The sequence below is a fragment of the Rutidosis leptorrhynchoides genome, chromosome 5 (assembly GCF_046630445.1).
Source record: "Rutidosis leptorrhynchoides isolate AG116_Rl617_1_P2 chromosome 5, CSIRO_AGI_Rlap_v1, whole genome shotgun sequence".
Classification (NCBI taxonomy): domain Eukaryota; kingdom Viridiplantae; phylum Streptophyta; class Magnoliopsida; order Asterales; family Asteraceae; genus Rutidosis; species Rutidosis leptorrhynchoides.
Window position 1 is genome coordinate 377,130,806 of NC_092337.1, and position 25,330 is coordinate 377,156,135.

The 25,330-nt window shown below is 31.1% G+C and overlaps 1 non-coding gene across 1 annotated transcript; it reads right to left on the reverse strand.

Moving 5' to 3' along the window:
- Nucleotides 1–5,758: 5,758 nt before the first annotated feature.
- Nucleotides 5,759–5,865, reverse strand: LOC139850752 (small nucleolar RNA R71). The gene has a single exon (XR_011760133.1). It is a non-coding gene; the product is annotated as a small nucleolar RNA R71 (small nucleolar RNA).
- Nucleotides 5,866–25,330: the final 19,465 nt, after the last annotated feature.

Consider the following 25,330-nt stretch of genomic DNA (forward strand, 5'->3'; position numbering starts at 1 on the left):
CCATGGTCCCCCCAAAAACTTATATCCTTACTAGCAATTTTTATAGTTTTAAATACTAAGTATGATAATTTCAAATCTTGGCACCACCAAATCAAAATTAGAACATGTAGAGACTATGTTATTTTGAACTTCATGGAACCTATTTATATATAGGAGACTATATGTTCTGATTGAGTTGTTTTGGCCCCTTCATCATTAGTGTTCAAGTTCCGTCACTAAATTGATAGATGGTTGTTCATTGTTTCGTTTATACTTTATCATGACATCACTACATGTATGTGGATAATCAGTAACATTAGAAAATGCTACAACTAGTACTAGTATTATTTTGTTCATTATATATTTGGCAATGAATTAATTTATCTTTGTATCAATTGAGATATGCCTCTCAGTTGTTCAATGTGTCTAATATCATAATTTCACATCCCTTTATAAACCTTCTTTTACATTATAGGTTGTTCATTGTTTTTTATACTTTATCTTGACATCACTATGATCAACATATTTTCATAGAGTTAGGGTGAACCTACGCTTGAGTGCAATATTGATTAGGTTTAAGGACAAATGATATTCGAACCTCCGACGTTCAGTCGTGGATAACCCGCCCCGGAGCGAGTATGATCCCGGTGGGGTGGCCGATCGTGAGGCCACCAACAACCTAGCATATAAGGTAGAGTGGCCCTCAAGACATGAAGGATTCATATTTCGATGAACTTACCTGAAAGTCTTGACTCGATGGTGAAGATCGTATGAATGTAATTCGTACATAAGAGTATGATGTGCGTTACGCAGTACGTAACGTGTACCTTTTAGGGTTTTTTGAGCCATGTATTTATAGGCTAGCTATTAGGGTTTGGATAGGATTCCATTCCCCTTCGATCGTAATCCATTCCATAATCAACTTACGTTAATTAAGGAAACCGAATAAAGGATTGATCTTATCCTCTTACTTGGTTAATAAGTTATGAGCATGCGGATATGTGTATCATTAAGTTCCCTCAGTTCGATGTCATATATAGTGAAAACTAATGTATGGCGTCGAACTTTAAATAATAACAAATTCGTCCCTTCAAATGCGACTAGAAAGTCAAGTGGTACTTGAAATGGAACTAGAAGTGCAATTGTTTATAATATATTATGGAAACCATGCCAACTGGTGCATTAAATGCGATGTATGCGCATAGTCGAAAAAACGTCCTTTCGCCTCTGAATCCTGCACCCGAGGTGACAATTGTCGCTGTTACCCGAAAAGGTAATGATTGTCTTATGCAACTATATGACTTTACTATCGTGCACCGAGCGTCTAATAAAAAGGATTACTATAAGATCGTGACACGTGTACGCTCACGATTGCGACCCAGTGAATATTCGACTCATTTTACTGGCTTATAAATAGCTTTTTGTCTTTTTTGTTCCTTAATCTTTTTCCATTTTAATCCATTTTTACTTTGCAGACTTATCATTGCTTGCAGGTATATCCGATCTTAGTGTACTTCCAACCACGGTACGTTCACTCTTTTTACTGCTTCCTTTCTTTAACTCTTTCATAATTACCGTTATATGCTTTCATGGCTATATATTTTAAATGTCGCAACTATGCCCTAATTTTGGCCATATGCGATCATCTACATTTTTGTGACTCTAATGTTTGATATTTTTTCTTGATCTTCTCATTCGTGACTGATAATGCTAAAAACGAACATATATTTCATAGCATTATCCCTCAAGAAAGACAAGCTTTTAGTTGCAATTGTTCTATTTACAAGTGATATTCGTTTAAATAATAAAAGGTGAAAACAAAAGACAGATTCGACGAATTGAAGACGTAAACGACCAAAAAGCTCAAAAGTACAAAGTACAATCAAAGTGGTTCAAAATATTGATGAGAAACGTCTCAAAATTACAAGAGTACAATACGCAAAACGCAAAGTACAAGATATTAAATAGTACGAAAGGACGTTCAAAAATCCGGAACCGAGACCAGAGTCAACTCTCAACGCTCGACGCAACAGACTAAAAATTACAAGTCAACTATGCACATAAATATAATATAATATATAAATAATTCTTAAAATAATATATATATTATATTATATATATAAACCGTCGGCAAACTATGAGACAGAGAAATGTGAGCTGGATTCCTGCTCCATGCGATCGCATGACCTGGAGGCCTAATTTCCATGCGATCGCATGGCCAACTTTTTCTGGCCACATTCCTATAAAAGGCAGTCTTTTTCTCGAGTATCATATCCATCTATCCTCTCTATCTCTCTGTAATATATATATATATATATATATATATATATATATATATATATATATATATATATATATATATATATATATATATATATATATATATATATATATATATATATATATATATATATATAAATTTTAATTTTAATTTTAATAATAATGAGGGTATGTTAGCGAATGTTGTAAGGGTGTAAGTCGAAATTCTGTCCGTGTAAAGCTACGCTATTATTAATCATTGTAAGTTATGTTCAACCTTTTTAAATTAATGTCTCGTAGCTAAGTTATTATTATGCTTATTTAAATCGAAGTAATCGTGATGTTGGGCTAAATATTAAAATTGGGTAATTGGGCTTTGTTCCATAATTGGGGTTTGGACAAAAGAACGACACTTGTGAAAATTAGACTATGGGCTATTAATGGGCTTTATATTTGTTTAATTAAATGATAATTTGTTAATTTAATATAAAGTTTTACAATTGGACGTACCTATAAATAACCATATACACTCGATCGGACACGATGGGCGGGATATTTATAAGTACTAATAATCGTTCATTTAACCGGACACGGGAATGGATTAATAGTTAATGGACTTATTAAAACAGGGGTGAATTATATACAAGGAAAATTGGTGTAATTATAGTTTAAATCCCCAATTAGTTGGAATATTTGACTTCGGATATAAGAATAATTTGACGAGGACACTCGCACTTTATATTTATGACTGATGGACTGTTATGGACAAAAACCAGACGGACATATTTGAATAATCCAGGACAAAGGACAATTAACCCATGTAATAAACTAAAATCAACACGTCAAACATCATGATTACGGTAGTTTAAATAAGCATAATTCCTTTATTTCATATTTCATCGCACTTTTATTTTCATTATATTTAATTGCACTTTTAATTATCGTACTTTTTAATTATCGCAATTTTATTTATTGACATTTTATTTATCGCATTTTAATTATCGCAATTTTATTATTGTCATTTACTTTACGCTTTAAATTAAGTCTTTTATATTTTTAATATTTTACATTAGATTTTAACTGCGACTAAAGTTTTAAAATTGACAAACCGGTCATTAAACGGTAAAAACCCCTTTTATAATAATAATACTACTTATATATATATTTATATTTATATATATATATATACAAATATAGTTTTAAAATATAGCGTTAAACTTGGCTAACTCCCTGTGGAACGAACCGGACTTACTAAAAAACTACACTACTCTACGATTAGGTACACTGCCTATAAGTGTTGTAGCAAGGTTTAAGTATATCCCATCTGTATAAATAAATAAAACTTGTGTAAATTGTATCGTATTTCGTAGTAAAAATATAACTATTTCGGATACACCGCTGCACACATCAAGTTTTTGGCGCCGCTGCCGGGGACTGCTTAAACGCCGGAAGCAAAACGCTATATATATATATATATATATATATATATATATATATATATATATATATATATATATATATATATATATATATATATATATATATATATATATATATATATATAAAAGATTTTTACTAAGTTTTAATTTCTTTTTGTAAAAATACGTTTTAAATATTAAAAATATAAAAATATAAAAAGAAAAACAAAATATATATATATTTTTAAGAGTTGTTCAAAATATAAAAAAAAATTAAAAAGTTTGTATTTTCTTTAGTTACAAAAACTAATAGGTAGTTTTTTTTTTGTAAAAATATAAGTTTTTATTTATTTTATTTAAATACTTTATATATTTATAAAACAGAAAAAAAATATATATATAAAAGAATACGGCCCGACACTGTAGCAGCCCATCTAAACAGACCTGGAAACCCAAGCCATGCTACCGCATGAAAATCCTACAGACAATCCATGCGATCGCATGGACTGATTTGACAGCCCCGGTACCTTAGTCAACGAATTAGGGTTACGTTTTTATTATTATTATTATTATTATTATTATTATTATTATTATTATTATTATTATTATTATTAATTATAATTAGGGTTAATTATTATATTATTTAGTATTAGTTTTAGTTAATTTGTATTTTTAAGTATAATTAGTTTTATTAAATATATAAACTTAATACTTTTATAAAAAAATATAAAAATAATATTTTTATAAAAATAAGTAATTTTATCACTTTTTATATCTTTTTATATTTCGTATCATTTTTATCGTTTAAGCGTAATTTTATAATTTTTCGCTCGTACTTAGTTTTAAATTTAGTATTTGCCATAGTTATTTATATTTCTAGATTTTTAGGATTTGCCGTAAAATTCCTTAAGTGCTTTTTCTTTAGACTAAGATTTAGGTGCTTTAGAATTTTGCGACGCCGTTTTATAAATTTTAGTACTTTTTAAGTTATTGCCTTTTTGGATATAGAATTTCTTTTAAGCTTTAATACTTTTAGACGCAACTTTTAATTCTTAGTTTTTAGACTTTTAAGTATTGACGCGCTACGTTCTTTTTATTATTTTTCGATCTTTTATTTTTCGACGTTTTCCGACGCGCTCTTTTTCTTTCTTATTTCTCGACGCTCTAGTTTTTAGGACATAGATTTTTTTTTCTTCTTCAAAACTTCGACGAAAAATTATTTTAAGTGGTTAAATTGATAGACATCCAAAATTTTCTGGTTCGTAGTAATAGTTGGATTTGTTAGTGGCGAGTTGTGGGCTTCCGATTTAAAGGGTCCTGGCTACCTGCTGCATCTATTGGCTATTCGAAACGTGAGCAAAATCAGAAAAGTCTATTAATTTGATAACTTATATAATTTTTATTTTTATAACTAATAGGATATTCAGTGAATGCACCGAGCAAAACGTTCACCACCTTTCATACGTTCACCACCTGTAACTCGATCAAGACATCTAGCCAACATTGTCGCCGTTGATTTTTCTTTAGAATCGTCATCTAGTTGACCAAGTACTCCAATTCAAATTTCCGATAATCCATTTTTTGAACCCGACCTCACAATTGAGAATCCGGAGGATATTCAAGGACAATTCCAAGATCCTGAAACACTAATCATTCCTCCTGAACCACAAACCGTTAAATCAGAATCCTCTAGTGATTCAGATTCAACAAATTCAATTATGGAAGTAACGGAACCTCTAAGTATGGAAGACCGAATGAGAGCCACACGCACTGGCCAAGGTCACGCCATTATTAAGCCAGATATTAATGCGCCAGATTATGAAATCAAAGGACAAATCCTACACATGGTAACTAATCAATGCCAATATAGTGGTACGCCAAAAGAAGATCCAAACGAACATCTTCGAACCTTTAATAGGATCTGTACTCTATTCAAAATCAGATAAGTTGAGGATGAACAGATCTATCTCATGTTATTTCCCTGGACTTTAAAGGGAGAAGCCAAAGATTGGTTAGGATTGTTACGTGAAGGGGCGATTGATACATGGGATGTTTTAGTTGAAAAATTTCTTAAACAATTCTTTCCGGCATCTAAAGCTGTGAGACTTCAAGGAGAAATTGTTACGTTCACACAAAAGTCAAATGAAACATTATATGAAGCGTGGACAAGATTTGGAAAGTTGTTAAGAGGATGTCCGCAGCACAGTTTAGACACTTATCAAATAGTGCAAATATTCTACCAAGGTGTCAACATTGCTACACGAAAAGACATCGACATAATAGCTGGTGGTTCCATTATGAAGAAACCGCAACTAAAGCTGACAAAATTATTGATAACACTATCTCCCACTCGCATGAGTGGCACCAAGAAAAAGATATTTTTCGTTCATCTAAAGCGGCTAGAGCCGATTCTAGCCATGACTTTGATTCCATTTCCGCAAAAATAGATGCTTTTGAAAGACGAATGGAAAAGATGAATAAAGATATTCACGCAATACGAATCAGTTGTGAGCAATGCGGTGGACCACACTTAACGAAAGAGTGTCACATCGAACAAACGATGGAACAACGAGAGAATGTTTCCTACATGAACCAAAGGCCGGAAAATAATTATCAACCGCCATGGCCAAACTTCAATCGAAATCAAAACATTCTTTACAATCCAAATGGACCCAACAATAATTCGTACAACCAACAAGGTCCAAATAACCAACCAACTCAAAACAACACTTTCAATCAACAAAGACCTGGCTTGTATAAACCACCACAACATACATAAGAGAAAAAAGCCAAATCTAGAAGAAATGATGGCAAAGCTAATGGAATCTCAAACACAATTTATTACGTCTCAAACCCAAACAAATGAAAGGTTTGATCAGTCATTAAGAACTCAACAAGCTTCCATTTTGAATCTAGAAAAACACGTAGGTACTCTTGCTATCATGATGAGTGAAAGGGAACAAGGAAAGCTACCTAGTAATACTTAAGTAAATCTTCGGAACGAGAATGTTAATAGGGTGTCAGCGAATTCTGAAAAACCAGCACAAGAAGATGGGAAGGTTTTAGATGTGAGTAACAATGAAGAAGTTACAACACCACCACCACCCGAGTATGTAAATCCAGTGGTGGCACCATACAGACCACCCATCCCGTTTCCAAAAAAAGGAGTTGAGTATGAGCAAGTAATAGGTAATAAAGTTTGTGATACCTCTGGAAAGAAGAAGAAGAATAAGAAAGTACAAGAAACAAAAACCGTAAAGATAAACCCGGTGAAGACAGTTCCACCAAAACCTCCACCAAGGTTGGGTGATCCGGGTGAATTTATTATTCCTTGTCTACTTAGTGATTGTGTCATGTATGATGCACTAGCAGATTTAGGTGCGAGTGTGAGTGTTATGCCTCTTTCATTATATAAGAGATTAGGAGCAGGTGAGTTAAGTCCAACAGAGATGAGTGTCCGAATCTTTGATCAAACCATTAGGCACCTAGTTGGAATTGCTGACAACCTGCTCGTTCAAGTGGGTAATTTAACCTTTCTAGTCGAATTTATTGTCATTGACATAGAAGAGGACCCAAACATTCCTCTAATTTTAGGTCGACCATTCTTAGCGTCCACCGGGGCGTTATTTGATGTAAGAAAAGGTAGAATGACACTAGGTGATGGTGACAAATCGGTCACCTTTGTGATTCGAAAGTCTAAATCTCCACCAACCAAAACCGTTGAACCGATAAAAATGATCGATGAGAATCATATTGTTTTATCAACTCCGATGGTAGTGCTTAACAATAATAAAACGCCTAAGTGTGGGGAAGATGAAGTAAAACCTAATGATGACCTGATAACAAAGAACCCCGTTGTTGACGCGAAATTAAATGACTCCGTTATTAATAGTTCAATGAAGAAACTTATCAAACGGATTCGCGATGCTAGAACCATGGGGAACTTTAAGTTATGTAACCGATTAGTATCCAATCTATCGCCTAAGGAAAAGGCAAAACTAGTTGAATTTGTGGATATTACACAGGAATTCGACCAATGGCTTAAAGAAAAAGTCACAGATATGCAAGTTGATTATGGTCAAAGAGAAATTGACAATGAAGTTAATCACAATTTAGACACCACGGCTACCTAAGTGTGGGGAGATTCAAATGTTCTAAAAAGAAAATGCTGTCTAGAGTTAGTTGTTCTGTTCTCGTGTAGTTCCGAGAATGGAATCCGATTGGTCTTTTCCACTAGCAGACACTAAAGAACTAGTTTTCTCCCCAAATTCTGAATTTTTGTTTTGTAGATTTTGTATGAAATTAATACGCTTTTTCAATTTAAGTTTTGTGTGAATTTAAAAACAAAATTTACTTTATTTCATTAAGTTTAAAAAAATGATTTCTAAAATTCATCGTAAGTTGAAGACTAGGTCATGGAACCGAAATTGCTTTACCCGCGGGCGGGGCGACAAATTTTGTTATCATTATTTTTAATATTATTGATCTAAAGTATACCAAAAAAAATTAAAAAAAAAACCCAAAAATCTTTGCTTTTAAAACAATCGCTTTAAAAAGACAAATTTTAAATTTTGTCGAGCGACGGACTAGGTAAACATACCGAAACTACCTAAAGTAAAAGGAAACAAAATTTTAAAAAAAAATTTATTCATTTAAATTGTTTTAATAAATAAAGGTTTTTATAAAAAATAAATATTTTTATATATATTATATATATGTTTGTAGTTTATCTTATATACAAAACAGGGTAAAACAGTGCACTTTTAAAGACTGACATTAAGTTCTGCAAAAGCTAATAATTTTGACGACAAGACGCAAAATATCAAATGTGATATAAAATAATATGTTGCAAACTGGTATTTTTAATCACTTTTCAACACTAATCACCCTCATGAATTTATAATTATAGTCTGATTTCATGCAAATGAGGGCATTGCACGATCTCAAGTGTGGGAAAGGGTTATAAATTCTCTTGGGTTTACACTTAGTTTAATTGCCAAATTTTGTGAAAATTTGAAAAAATTTCAACTAAATGAATTCAAAATCATGTTTATACATATTTATGAACGAAAAAACTAGGTTATAATACCGAAATTATTATTACTTCGGAGAGAACATAAATGGAGAAACAACCCAAAACGTTAGAATTCATTTAAAATGGAATAGAGGAGAATAAAAAGGCAAAGAAAAAAATAAATAAAAGCTAAGTGTGGGAAGAATTTACCAAGTTATTTAAAACACATATCACATATGTTTGTACAAGATTACTACAGGTACTTTTGTTTTGGACAATTTTAATCAGTTTTACCTAATTTACTTTAATATATATTTGAAAGAAAGATGGATCTGCACGATGAATCAATTCCATCATTAAAAGGAAGTAAAGTCTTCCGAAAAAGACACGCGCTTCTTGATTTAGGTCAGGAAGTTGTCGTCCAGACCAGTTGTAGAGTCTACGAAAAACCTTGAAAAGTTTTCTCGAAAATCAGCTGGAAATCCACGGACCAAAACATCAAACAGGGTCGCCAAGTGGTCAGACTTATCCTAACCATGAGAGGATCTGTCTCGTAAAATGGGGAGGGCGCCGTGCAAATTAGCTTGATAAGACTAATGAGTCAGACCCCCAGAAAGGATAATCTCCTTAAAATATTAAAAATCAGCCTTTAAGCCTGATATTACTCAATCCTTGAGATTGACCTTAAAGATTGAGAATTACAAACTCATGGAATTCGATGATATCTCAACTCGAGCTTGAACGAGAAAATATTTTGATCAAAATAAAACCGATTTATTTTCTGAAAATCCATTTTCAATGCGTTCATTACCATTGAACGTAAAATCCTAGGAATTCACCTAGAATTCATTAGGTCACCTGAACCAAATCGGGTGTCAACCGTAAGAACGGCGATTGCATAGCATGGTCAAAGACAGGACCTTGTGCCAGATCGAAAAACTATAGGGTGATCTTTACTATTGCTCCTACAAAGGATAGTAATTGCATCCGACACGTTTTAGACCATAATCAAAAGCATGTCACGGGATATTGCCTTAACAGTTGCTTGTTCAACGCTTTCCTTTACAACCGGACGGTAGTTTACCGAAAGGTAATATACGGAGCAAGTATACTGCACGTGTTGCTTTCCTAATACAAGGTTAGCAAGTGGGTGACACAAAACTGCAAGTTTTGAGCTAAAATTTTCAAATCTGAAACCCACCAAACCCACAAAAACAATTTGCAAACACCGGTGAAGGGTTATTCCGGAAAACTTATCTAGAGTAAAAGCTAGATTGAATTTTCAAAAGATCAAATGTTTTCATAAAGATCCAATTTCCTAAAAGGATCTAAATTTTCATAGTCATGTGGGACTGTAAATCACATCGTTACTTTCATTGTTCATACCGCCGTATAGAAATCACTGATGTACAAAGTGTGAAGAATAAAGAAGTGATTCTAGTATGTTTTTATTTCAAGACTATATTGCTTGAGGACAAGCAACGCGCAAGTGTGGGAATATTTGATAATACTAAAAACGAACATATATTTCATAGCATTATCCCTCAAGAAAGACAAACTTTTAGTTACAATTGTTCTATTTACAAGTGATATTCGTTTAAATAATAAAAGGTGAAGACAAAAGACAGATTCGACGAATTGAAGACGCAAACGACCAAAAAGCTCAAAAGTATAAAGTACAATCAAAGTGATTCAAAATATTGATGAGAAACGTCTCAAAATTACAAGAGTACAATACGCAAAACGCAAAGTACAAGATATTAAATAGTACGAAAGGACGTTCGAAAATTCGGAACCGGGACCAGAGTCAACTCTCAACGCTCGACGCAACGGACTAAAAATTACAAGTCAACTATGCACATAAATATAATATAATATATAAATAATTCTTAAAATTATATATATATTATATTATATATATAAACCGTCGGCAAACTATGAGACAAAGAAATGTTAGCTGGATTCCTGCTCCATGCGATCGCATGTCCTGGAGGCCTAATTTCCATGCGATCGCATGGCCAACTTTTTCTGGCCACATTCCTATAAAAGGCAGTCTTTTGCTCGAGTATCATATCCATCAATCCTCTCTATCTCTCTGATATATATATATATATATATATATATATATATATATATATATATATATATATATATATATATATATATATATATATATATATATATTAATTTTAATTTTAATTTTAATTTTAATTTTAATAATAATGAGGGTATGTTAGCGAATGTTGTAAGGGTGTAAGTCGAAATTCTATCCGTGTAAAGCTACGCTATTATTAATCATTGTAAGTTATGTTCAACCTTTTTAAATTAATGTCTCGTAGCTAAGTTATTATTATGCTTATTTAAATCGAAGTAATCGTGATGTTGGGCTAAATATTAAAATTGGGTAATTGGGCTTTGTTCTATAATTGGGGTTTGGACAAAAGAACGACACTTGTGGAAATTAGACTATGGCTATTAATGGGCTTTATATTTGTTTAATTAAATGATAGTTTGTTAATTTAATATAAAGTTTTACAATTGGACGTACCTATAAATAACCATATACACTCGATCGGACACGATGGGTGGGATATTTATAAGTACTAATAATCGTTCATTTAACCGGACACGGGAATGGATTAATAGTTAATGGACTTATTAAAACAGGGGTGAATTATATACAAGGAAAATTGGTGTAATTATAGTTTAAATCCCCAATTAGTTGGAATATTTGACTTCGGATATAAGAATAATTTGACGAGGACACTCTCACTTTATATTTATGACTGATGGACTGTTATGGACAAAAACCAGACGGACATATTTGAATAATCCAGGACAAAGGACAATTAACCCATGTAATAAACTAAAATCAACACGTCAAACATCATGATTACGGTAGTTTAAATAAGCATAATTCCTTTATTTCATATTTCATCGCACTTTTATTTTCATTATATTTAATTGCACTTTTAATTATCGTACTTTTTAATTATCGCAATTTTATTTATTGACATTTTATTTATCGCATTTTAATTATCGCAATTTTATTATTGTCATTTACTTTACGCTTTAAATTAAGTCTTTTATATTTTTAATATTTTACATTAGATTTTAACTGCGACTAAAGTTTTAAAATTGACAAACCGGTCATTAAACGGTAAAAACCCCCTTTTATAATAATAATACTACTTATATATATATTTATATATATATATATACAAATATAGTTTTAAAATATAGCGTTAAACTTGGCTAACTCCCCGTGGAACGAACCGGACTTACTAAAAAACTACACTACTCTACGATTAGGTACACTGCCTATAAGTGTTGTAGCAAGGTTTAAGTATATCCCATCTGTATAAATAAATAAAACTTGTGTAAATTGTATCGTATTTCGTAGTAAAAATATAACTATTTCGTATACACCGCTGCACACATCAGTGACCTAATCATGTAAGTTCCATCATTTACCGTTTTGCATTCACTATTTCTGTGCAGGCACTTAGTCATAAAAAATGAAGATGGACACGTATGTTCCCTTCGAAGCCGTCAAGGAAGAACACAATCTGGCAAATACCGGCATCCATATTAGTGAGGGCGATGCTGTTGCAACCACCATGACTCCAGCGACAACTGAGACTAAAAGAAAAATTGTTGCGCTTTATGAACAGAAAGATGGAGAGTCTTTGATAAATCCTAAATTATACATGTTTTTCATAGCATTTTAAAGAGTTATCTTGGTTTCTTAAAGATATTTTAATACTTAAACACACGAAAATGGGTGAAAATGGGAAAAAAGGTATTTTAATATTTTTGTTTGAGATATGTATTAAACAATTTCAAAAACAGAAAAGTGGATGAAGCCCGCATGGGGCTAAGGAAGCCGCCGCCAGCGGCATGGGGCTAAGGAAGCCGCCAGCTTAGTGATAAAATACAGAATATTCCAGAACATTGCAGAAAAACACCAGATTTCGAGAAACAACATAGAAGTCGCCGGCTTGACATCTAAGCCGCCGACTTAGTTCCAGTTTTGTGTACTTAAAGTCCAAGAAATAGCTAAAAAGGCAACAAAATCTTAAAGATTGCGGATCACTGAAGCTGCTGACTTGTCATCTAAGCCTCCGGCTTGGCCAGAACAGATACACTTTTTTTGGGATTAAGGAATATGTTTTACTTGAAGGAGGAGTAAACGACCAAGGGAAGCCACCGACTTCACCCTGAAGCCTCCGACTTGGGCCAACGAGTCTGAACACTATAAATATAGGCCATTTGTTACAGTTTTACATACACAATTTTGTTTATTATTTAGGGTTTTCACCAAAGTACGAAAACTCTTAGTTTTTAGGATTTTTATTCAAGTTCCAACTTTATAATCAAGTTCTAATTCAAGTTTTATCTTCAATTTATCTTTAAGGTACATGTCTATCTTATTTTATTTTTGTTCTTTCGTTTTATTTACTGTTTTCAATTACTGTTCGTCTACCATTATGAACTAAAAGTTCATAGTTGCGTGGATGAAAGCTAAACTTTGTCTGGTAATCAGATGAAGCCATCGGCTTCCTCAGTCCAAGCCTCCAACTTGACTGAGCAAAGCCGCCAGCTTCGTGCTTCATTCTGTGCAGTTTCTGATTTTTCTAGATATGTATAAACTGAGTTTCTGTGAAGATTATTTAAACTGTTTTGAATATGCTATGTTTTAATATGCTTGTTTGCCATGCTTTATGATTAAATAACATGATTTTAGGGTTGATTAACACTTAATCCAACGATGTATTATTCGATTCACTTTACTTGTTTAGATCTAGTCCATCAAACTTAGTAATTGGATTGCATGCAACTAGGTTAAACAATATTGGTAGTGATGAATTTGTTGAACTTGAATCACACTTATATAATAGACTTTAATATTGTTAGGCTTAGTCGAAGATCCTTTATTTGGATCTGTTTCGTTAATGATTGCATGAGAACTTGGTAAAAGATTGGCTTTCAGCTAGTAACTAGAGTTGATCTACTTAAGTTTAATAGTATATTTATTTGTTAATCTATTTTCATGTTAATTGATTCTTGTCATAAGATTAAATTGATATGTATCGTGTGGTTGAATTGAACACTAAGAATTAAGATGTTAGCCTTGAACATCACTTGACTAACATATGTTTTAAATCAAATCTATTGAATGATATGCAACACTTAGTTTAATCTGCTTAGGGATAATAGTTGGTCTATGATTATTATCTTGCTTTGTATTAATATAAGTTATGAAACTTGTCTAATAGGAATCCTGTATAAGTTATTCGTTCATGTAACTGCTTTTATTTCATAATTGTTTACCTTATTCTCTATTTCTTTCTTAATATTTTATTACTCAATTCATTTATAAACATACCTTTGCTTATCATTCAAAATATAAATAACAATCGAAAACATAAAGATCTATTTCTAGTTCTTTAATAATATCTAGACTACATAATAAACCAACTTAAAACCGCATCTACGCTCTCTTGAGACGATAACCTAAAATACTACTTATGATCGGGTCGTGGTGCTCATTAGGGTGTTAAAAGTGTATTAAATAAAGATTATATAAATTTAAAAGTTTGAAAAGGAAAATTAAGCACTGCACACTTTTGCACATCTGTCTTCGTTGTTCTCTATTGACGAAACTGGTTCATATTTTCATCTTAAAACTGTTGAAAACATGTCAACGGAAGATATGCTTTCTTTTTCAAAATATGACTCTATCTTTCTATATACATATATATGTTTGAAAAAGATCATTTTATACATACGTAGGGCCCAGCAGTACAGCCAATCAGAAGCCAAGTAACCCTTCATTAATGAAGAAATTTTGAAGATTTTCTGAAGACTTCTGGCGTTGATTTCATTGACCAGTTTGCACACTTACAGGCCTGCACTCCTCCTGATTTACTACTAAAATTGCAAAGTCTTACTCCGGAGGAGGACCTGTATGTTGATGCGCAAACAATGCTCTTCAATATTGTCAAGGATTTCAACCGACTGAATCAAACAGCCAATGTTATAGTGTCACACCCCCCAAAATGGACCAGGGGTAATTGTGACCAATCATATCATAACACAGTTGTATAAATGAGAACGACTCTATATGAGACTTTTTAAATAAAACCTTTGTTAATAAAACAGCGGAAGCAGTAATACATGTTTACATTATTATTAAAACGTAAAATAAATGTTTATGAACTAAAATATAATATGCGATGTGGACTCCATGCAAGCATCAAATCTATCATCACAAAGTTTCAAACAGCTAGCTCAATCATCACCTGAGACAAAACATGCTTAAAGTGTCAACCAAAAAGGTTGAGTGAAATTCACAGGTTTATAAATAATATCCAAAGTTTTAGACCACAAGATTTAGTTTAAAGTTGATTGATATAGAAATATCAATCTAAAAGTGTTGCTGCATTTTGTAATATCGCTACTAAACAAGTTTACCCTATGACACCTTCTACTGTCAGTGTCGTGAAATCATTATTATGTAACCAAAGACCAACGGTCGAATGGTTAGAGACGTTACTCTCAATAGGCCTACTCACAATAATTAAGTTTGCATTTAAACGTATCAATTAACAATATTACGGTAGAGATTTAGCATGAATCAAAGCATGACAGCATAGTTAACAATTTAGTACTTGTGTCTAAGCGTAAAACAGTTATAAAGCAAGCATGTGTCTCACCTCAAAAGTTGTAAAACAGTTATGAAACAGTAAAAATTGGGGCTATGAAAATCACCTTAGTAGCACAAAAGAGTATTCCACGAAAGAATTGAACGGAAGGACGTGACCGAGATCTCAACCTAGAGATAGAATGTATGATCAGACATTGCCTAACAGACAATAGTATATAGTACTATATTGATAGTAATGGTTCACTAAAGAATTTCCATTTTCGGAAGGTTACTATTTATGGAAAGTTTTCACTTATAGTAATTTTCCAATTTTAGAAAGTTCGGGTTAATCTTTAGCAAGACGTTGTATAACTTTACTCAAACTTCATTGCTATTAAATAAGTCAGGAATGACCAGATGTAACCGGGGGCCCAGGACTCTTGACCAGAATCTAAGTCATGGCATTCGAGATCCACAAGCTTACCCATAAATGGCAACCTAGACATCATTCACTTACGACCGTGAATAGCGATGAAGTTCACATGAATTGTACATTATCTTTGATTAACCTTCACTTTAGGTTTATATGTTATTATATATGTTATATTATATTTATTAATGTATTAACAATTTGATTATCTTATATTATATACTATAAGTTATTATTATTAAATTAGTATAGTTATAAAATAAGTGTTTATTAATAATGTATTGTTATTAACTTACATTATAAGCATTATACTTTATTATATAGTATACTTAGTTATTAACCGTAAGTTATAATATTAATTTAGTATATGTAATATACTTATGTTAATCGAAAATCATACTAATATATGTTAATTCGAATATTAATTCATTAAATATTATATTTATAATTTTTATAAACTTAGTTAATTATACAATTCAGTAGGATATCTTATAAAATAATTTATCAAGTTTTTGTATTTATTTCCCACTTTTCTTTATATATATACTCGGTTTATATTAATCAAATTTAATTAGGTAATAAATATTAAATTGACCTAAATAAATAATTTTATATTTTTTACAGGTTCTATATTATGTAAAAATGTTATAAAAATTATTAAATCAAATTTTATATCAAAATATTATTTATTTAATGTTTTCTAATTATTTAATCATTGTAATCGGCCTATTTTAATAATTTTAATATTTTTTTTAAAGTATCTAGTGATGCTACTAATCATATAAAAATTTTATAAAAATATTTAATACACGTTTGTATTTATTTTGTATTTTCTTTATTATTTCTCTCGGTTTAGAATAATGCAAAAGTAAATTCTTTTTAAATATTAATCATCTAATTTATTTAATTTTTATAATTTTCACTTTTTTATAAAAGTATAATAATCTCAAAAAAAAAATTATAATTATTTTTATTACTGTTTAATATTTTATTACAAATTTTATATTGTTTTTATGTTTAAATACTACATAATTCGTATTTAATTATAAATAATATTCCATAAATTATCAAAATTATTTTAATACATCATAATACTTATAATACTAATTATAACATGTAAAAATAATTTATATATATTAAATTTGAATTTTTAAAGAATATACAAAAAAATAAAAGCAATTCGATAAAAAATATAGAAAATACCTCAAGTACTTTCCCAAGTTTGTGAGAGAGTTTTTCCAAAGATTTGATACAAGTTTTTATGAAATGGAAGTGGGTATTTATAGGAACAAAATGGTTGGTGAAAAGAAAAAATATAAATAAAATAAAGGTGCCAATTTTGACAAAAAATAAAAACATGTTAAAATTGTTTTTAATAAGTTTTTGTTTTTGAAAATATTTAGTCAAAATTCATGGGCTCATTATTTAATTTATAAAAAAAATCTTTTTTTTATAAGCTAAAAATATATATATATATTGATTAAAATAACTTATCATTTAATTAATAATTATGTTTCATATAGTTTTAAATATAATACGCATTAATATTAATATTAATATTAACTAAAGTTATTTTATATAATTAGTGTAAACTTTAGTTAACAAAAAGTGTCGACTAAAAATAAATATTTGATCAAGGTTAAATCTAATTATATATTACGTATGGATAACAACCCTATAGTCAAATTAGTCAATTCATGTATGGAAATATGAGGGTTGTTATAGTACCTACCCGTTAAAAGAAATTTTGTCCCGAAATTTAGTTGTTGCCATTAATCGGTGTTGTTCGTACATAGACGAGGATATTTACGTTTTATTTGGCTTTCACATTCCCAGGTATGCTCGGGGCCTTGCGTGAATTCCAACGGATAGAATATTGTTCTGTTTCAAGAATTAAAATCATACAAACCATAATTTCTACAAGTTCTTCTACGAAGTGCATTTTATTATTAATACGGAGATCATTCAAAATGATGATGTTATACAAGTCATTTCAGTAAATTGGATATATAAAATGTGTTATGAATAATATCGAGCTCATTTAAACCTTGAGCGTTTATGCCACCACGCTAGGGTAGACAAAATAGAGAGAAGTTCATGAAAATCATAGTCGTGAAATTTGATAGAGATTGTCATTCTTTACAACAAGAATGATGAATATGAGTTGAAAATATTGTTTTATCAACATTGGGTAATATGGATAAAACGATTCGTTTATAGGAAGAGTATAAATGAAGTTATCTTAAAAGTTTGAAATAAGGAAATATCAGTTTGCCTTAACTTTTGACAAAATTAAAGGTGATTTCCAGAATTCAAGGGATTTAAAGGAAATCTTTATAATCTGTATAAGATTTGATTCTCCGGTAATTAAGGAAATTAAAATTGCCTTGATTGTTGTGTCTAGAATTTTGCTATAAATTAGCTTCTTCTGTTTCATTATCTTCACCACTTCTATACTTTCTTTCTCGATTCATACTTCCAAAGATTGTGAAAATGCTCCATCCAGTTCTTATCCTGGATATTTTTCTGACTATCATTTCTGTCATTCTTCTTTTTCATTTACCCCCAGAGGAATCTGTTTACTTCTACAACTACCTTGGGGTTATAGTGTTTTTAATTCTCCCGTGTCTTTATGTTGCTATACGCATTGATATACACGGTTTGTAATTTCTGTGTTGTTATCGGGCTTTATATTTTCCCTTATATGTCGGAGCTCTATGCTCTTGTTTTTCTTCCCGACTTCAAGTCAAGCGAATAATGGTCAAGAATTCGTAGGTATGGATTTTCGAATGATCATAATATACAAAGCAGAAGGAAAGGTAATAGCACGATTTGATTTGTCAAATTACTAGAATTACTAATGATAGAACTATCAAGAATATATGTTCTTGATATGTTAAGAGGTTAAGTAGAATGTAAAAGTCATGTAACATGGCAAATGATGATTATAAAGTCTATGAATCATCATCTTCCATTAAAAATTTAGCATGACTTACTGTAATATAATCACGTTGGCCTGACGTCATTATATTATACTAACTCATGCTTCAATTCCCAACACTACCTCAAATCATTCAAAATTTAAACTTGCATGTTATAGAAATATAGAAACTAAAACAGTTTCCTTTATTATGTAACACAGATAGTGCGAAGTGATAAATAATTTCGGACAAGAATAGTTATGAAGGTATCTTCAGAAATATAGAGGATATTTATAACGAAAGATATGATGATATCTTAGAATTTTCTAAGATCCAATGATAATGAGGAAAATTCTTCTGTAAGGATTTAGAATGCGTAAGGAGATCTTTTGTGGTTTTCATCAGAATTCGAATCATCTAGATTCTTTGATTACAGGTTTAGTCCTTGTGATTTGTCCATGGTCTCCTTCATGGTTAGCTTAATCTGTTTTTCAGTTCTAAATCTGAGCTTTTTCAATATGTCATTCTTTATCATCAAACTTTTGGCCATTAAGACCACCTATAGCTTTTGCTGCTTCGTCAGCATTCTCAAGGTTAACGAATCTGAATCATTGATTATCAATCCGAGGTGTTTTCGAGAATTTTGAATTTGAAGTGTTTAAGCGTAGGATGTAACCATCAATGGTTCTAATTTTGGTGGTTTGACGTAATAATTCATCACAAAATACGAATGAATATATATATGAATTTGGTAATCTTTAGGAAGATAACACCTGCTAAAGCTTTACTTGGATTCTGATATGTCAAAATTAGAATATGTAATTGAATTTGTACGAAAATGGTTGTTCTTTAGTGAACGGATACATATATCTTGTGAACGTAAGTAGTATAGTTACTGATTATTGAATCAGAATTGAAGAATGTACAATGCAACATATTAATGTGAGATATAAATATTTCTCGGGTATTACCTACCCGTTAAAATATTTTCACAATTAACAGTTTGTACAAAAGAACTTTAATTACAATCTTTATGGAGATATACGTTCATATATGTATTCTTAAAATATAATATAGATTTAATGAGTTAATATAATATTAAAATCATTTGATTTGCGGTTGGAACAATAATAAATAATCTTCAAAACTTGAGAGATTACATAATCGTCGCGGAATATTTGTTTAATGGAGTTATGAATCAATACTTCATCGTTCATTGTTATTGATATACCTCGGTATATGATGTTGGTGCTCGTAGAATTCTTGTGAAATTCACAAGACACAAATAATGTTTTCTAAAAAGTTTCGAGTACATCGAAAATGGAAGTGTAAAATCAGACATGTATTTGAATAATACACTTGATTTATTATGAAATGGAGTTTATTGTGCTGAAGCAGTGATTAACGATCATTAAGTCATTAACGAAGGATGTACATTATAGCATATTAGTGATATGAATTAACCAAGTAGTACATACTAGTTAAGATTTACACGTAATAGCTTAGTACGAAAAGATTTATTATTGTTTCAAACCATATATATATAAAGTATACATATATAATTCTTCAGGAAGAATGAGTCAATACATCTTAACTCATTATTACTAATATTCCTTGGTATCTATGGGGCGTATGATGTTGATATCCGAGGTACTGAGTGTGATGTTGAGGCGTGAAATTCAGATGTTGTTGTTGGTGATGCTGATGCTGTTGGTGGTGATGCTGATAGTGCTTACAATGCTTGTGGTGTTGGTGATGTTGGTGGTATTGTTGGTACTAGTGGTGCTGGTTATGTTGCTGGTGTTGCTTGTGGTACTTGGGTAGTAGGTGTAGCCTAGCTTCCAAATCGTGCATTGTTTCCTCCAGGGTTTCTACTTTTTGCTCGAGTCTATGGATTTGTTCTACCCATTCCTCTGTAAGGTTTGTCAATTCTTGATATTTAGTTCGAAGTCTTCTAACTTCTTCTAATAACCCTATCTGGTTAGAATTCGGGAGTAGAGGACGAATACTGTCTTGGGCTACATCGAGTCGACCTTCGAGGCCGAAAATCCTTGCGAAAAGAGTGAAAGTGGTATTGCGAACAGGTTCGCCGGTAAGCGGATCGAGTACTTCGACGTTTGGTGGTAAGTTTGGCTCGTGATAAGGAGTACCTTCTTCATTTCTCCATAGGGTGAGTATTTCGCGAACCCATCCCCATTTTCTGAAGAAATCTCGGTAATTGATCGGTGGGTGTGCTCCCGTCACGCTATCTTCGGAGCTAGAGGAACTTGAGGATCAGGTGAGAAATCCATATTATGTGTTTGGAATAAGGTTTGATATGAAATGGGTGTTGAATATTGAATGATATATTCGTCTCCTTGAATACGTATATATAGAAAAAGATTTCAGTAATTTACGGAGGAAATTTAGGAAAAGTGTTAGACAATGTCTATTGGGATAGATATGATAAGATATGATTTGTCTATACTCTATTTATGTAATAATTGCAGTATGACGTGTCTAGATTAAAAAGGATAAGTATGTAATCAGATAATGATTAAAGACTTTCAATTCGTAATGGCCTATTCAGGTCTAGGGCTTGAGCTATAGGATCCTTTAAATTGGTAATCCAAACCCTTCCATTCTAGAGTTTCGTAGACGCCATCCGTCAAGAAAATTCAATGATCAAAAATAACGAGAAAACAAAGATTTAAAAGTAACGAATATGAGTAGTGATGACATTATAATATCTTTGAGATTCTCGATAACTCAATGACATTTTTCGGTTCGCAAACCGATGCATAAAGGCATAAAGCATATAGGTACGTGGTATAACAAGGAGGTTATATACGTTTGAGTATAAATAGTAACAAATATTGGAGTTTCAAAAATCATGGATAATATTTCATGTAATACATATGTAATACACAAAACCATGATAGATGACATAGGAATGTCGAGAACGGTGTCGCATTTAAATGTGGTGGCGGAATTGAATAGTACTTAGGAGAATGAGCAGAGTTCTTAGATTGGCTCGGCATTCTAAGATAAGTAAAGTTTCTAAAGTATAGTGTAGCATTTAACAGTTAAAGGCAACAATTAAAGGCACTATAGTCAAAGAAAGTTGTAGTCCTACATTGCTAAGGTACCTAATTGTATAAGGCACACTTAAAATGCAATCCTGGTTCTCTACAACAGCCTGCTCTGATACCAATCTGTCACACCCCCCAAAATGGACCAGGGGTAATTGTGACCAATCATATCATAACACAGTTGTATAAACGAGAACGACTCTATATGAGACTTTTTAAATAAAACCTTTGTTAATAAAATAGCGCAAGCAGTAATACATGTTTACATTATTATTAAAACGTAAAATAAATGTTTATGAACTAAAATATAATATGCGATGTGGACTCCATGCAAGCATCAAATCTATCATCACAAAGTTTCAAACAGCTAGCTCAATCATCACCTGAGACAAAACATGCTTAAAGTGTCAACCAAAAAGGTTGAGTGAAATTCACAGGTTTATAAATAATATCCAAAGTTTTAGACCACAAGATTTAGTTTAAAGTTGATTGATATAGAAATATCAATCTAAAAGTATTGCTGCATTTTGTAATATCGCTACTAAACAAGTTTACCCTATGACACCTTGTACTGTCAGTGTCGTAGAATCATTATTATGTAACCAAAGACCAACGGTCGAATGGTTAGAGACGTTACTCTCAATAGGCCTACTCACAATAATTAAGTTTGCATTTAAACGTAGCAATTAACGATATTACGGTAGGAATTTAGCATGAATCAAAGCATGACAGCATAGTTAACAATTTAGTACTTGTGTCTAAGCGTAAAATAGTTATAAAGCAAGCATGTGTCTCACCCCAAAAAGTTGTAAAATAGTTATGAAACAGTAAAAAGTGGGGCTATGAAAATCACCTAAGTAGCACAAAAGAGTATTCCACGAAAGAATTGAACGGAAGGACGTGACCGAGATCTCAACCTAGAGATAGAACGTATGATCAGACATAGCCTAACAGACAATAGTATATAGTACTATATTGATAGTAATGGTTCACTAAAGAATTTCCATTTTCGAAAGGTTACTATTTATGGAAAGTTTTCACTTATAGTAATTTTCCAATTTTAGAAAGTTCGGGTTAATCTTTAGCAAGACGTTGTATAACTTTACTCAAACTTCGTTGCTATCAAATAAGTCAGGAATGACCAGATGTAACTGGGGGCCTAGGACTCTTGACCAGAATCTAAGTCATGGCATTCGAGATCCACAAGTTTACCCATAAATGGCAACCTAGACATCATTCACTTACGACCGTGAGTAGCGATGAAGTTCACATGAATTATACATTATCTTTGATTAACCTTCACTTTAGGTTTATATGTTATTATATATGTTATATTATATTTATTAATGTATTAACAATTTGATTATCTTATATTATATACTATAAGTTATTATTATTAAATTAGTATAGTTATAAAATAAGTGTTTATTATTAATGTATTGTTATTAACTTACATTATAAGCATTATACTTTATTATATAGTATACTTAGTTATTAACCGTAAGTTATAATATTAATTTAGTATATGTAATATACTTATGTTAATCGAAAATCATACTAATATATGTTAATTCGAATATTAATTCATTAAATATTATATTTATAATTTTTATAAACTTAGTTAATTATACAATTCAGTAGGATATCTTATAAAAATAATTTTATCAAGTTTTTGTATTTATTTCCCACTTTTCTTTATATATATACTCGGTTTATATTATATTATATTATATTATATATATATATATATATATATATATATATATATATATATATATATATATATTAATTTTAATTTTAATTTTAATTTTAATTTTAATAATAATGAGGGTATGTTAGCGAATGTTGTAAGGGTGTAAGTCGAAATTCTGTCCGTGTAAAGTTACGCTATTATTAATCATTGTAAGTTATGTTCAACCTTTTTAAATTAATGTCTCGTAGCTAAGTTATTATTATGCTTATTTAAATCGAAGTAATAATGATGTTGGGCTAAATATTAAAATTAGGTAATTGGGCTTTGTTCCATAATTGGGGTTTGGACAAAAAAACGACACTTGTGGAAATTAGACTATGGGCTATTAATGGGCTTTATATTTGTTTAATTAAATGATAGTTTGTTAATTTAATATAAAGTTTTACAATTGGACGTACCTATAAATAACCATATACACTCGATCCGACACGATGGGCGGGATATTTATAAGTACTAATAATCGTTCATTTAACCGGACACGGGAATGGATTAATAGTTAATGGACTTATTAAAACAGGGGTGAATTATATACAAGGAAAATTGGTGTAATTATAGTTTAAATCCCCAATTAGTTGGAATATTTGACTTCGGATATAAGAATAATTTGACGAGGACACTCGCACTTTATATTTATAACTGATGGACTGTTATGGACAAAAACCAGACGGACATATTTGAATAATCCAGGACAAAGGACAATTAACCCATGTAATAAACTAAAATCAACACGTCAAACATCATGATTACGGTAGTTTAGATAAGCATAATTCCTTTATTTCATATTTCATCGCACTTTTATTTTTATTATATTTAATTGTACTTTTAATTATCGTACTTTTTAATTATCGCAATTTTATTTATTGACATTTTATTTATCGCATTTTAATTTACGCAATTTTATTATTGTCATTTACTTTACGCTTTAAATTAAGTCTTTTATATTTTTAATATTTTACATTAGATTTTAACTGCGACTAAAGTTTTAAAATCGAAAAACCGGTCATTAAACGGTAAAAACCCCCTTTTATAATAATAATACTACTTATATATATATATTTATATATATATACAAATATAGTTTTAAAATATAGTGTTAAACTTGGCTAACTCCATGTGGAATGAACCGGACTTACTAAAAAACTACACTACTCTACGATTAGGTACACTGCCTATAAGTGTTGTAGGAAGGTTTAAGTATATCCCATCTATATAAATAAATAAAACTTGTGTAAATTGTATCGTATTTCATAGTAAAAATATAACTATTTCGTATACACCGCTGCACACATCAGTGATCTAATCATGTAAGTTCCATCGTTTACCATTTTGCATTCACTATTTCTGTGCAGGCACTTAGTCATAAAAAATGAAGATGGACACGTATGTTCCCTTCGAAGCCGTCAAGGACGAACACAATCTGGTAAATACCGGCATCCATATTAGTGAGGGCGATGCTGTTGCAACCACCATGACTCCAGTGACAACTGAGACTAAAAGAAAAATTGTTGCGCTTTATGAACAGAAAGACGGAGAGTCTTTGATAAATCCTAAATTATACAGGTTTTTCATAGCATTTTAAAGAGTTATCTTGGTTTCTTAAAGATATTTTAATAATTAAACACATGAAAATGGGTGAAAATGGGAAAAAAGGTATTTTAATATTTTTGTTTGAGATATGTATTAAACAATTTCAAAAATAGAAAAGTGGATGAAGCCGCCGGCATGGGGCTAAGGAAGCCGCCGCCGGCGGCATGGGGCTAAGGAAGCCGCCGGCTTAGTGATAAAATACAGAATATTACAGAACATTGCAGAAAAACACCAGATTTCGAGAAACAA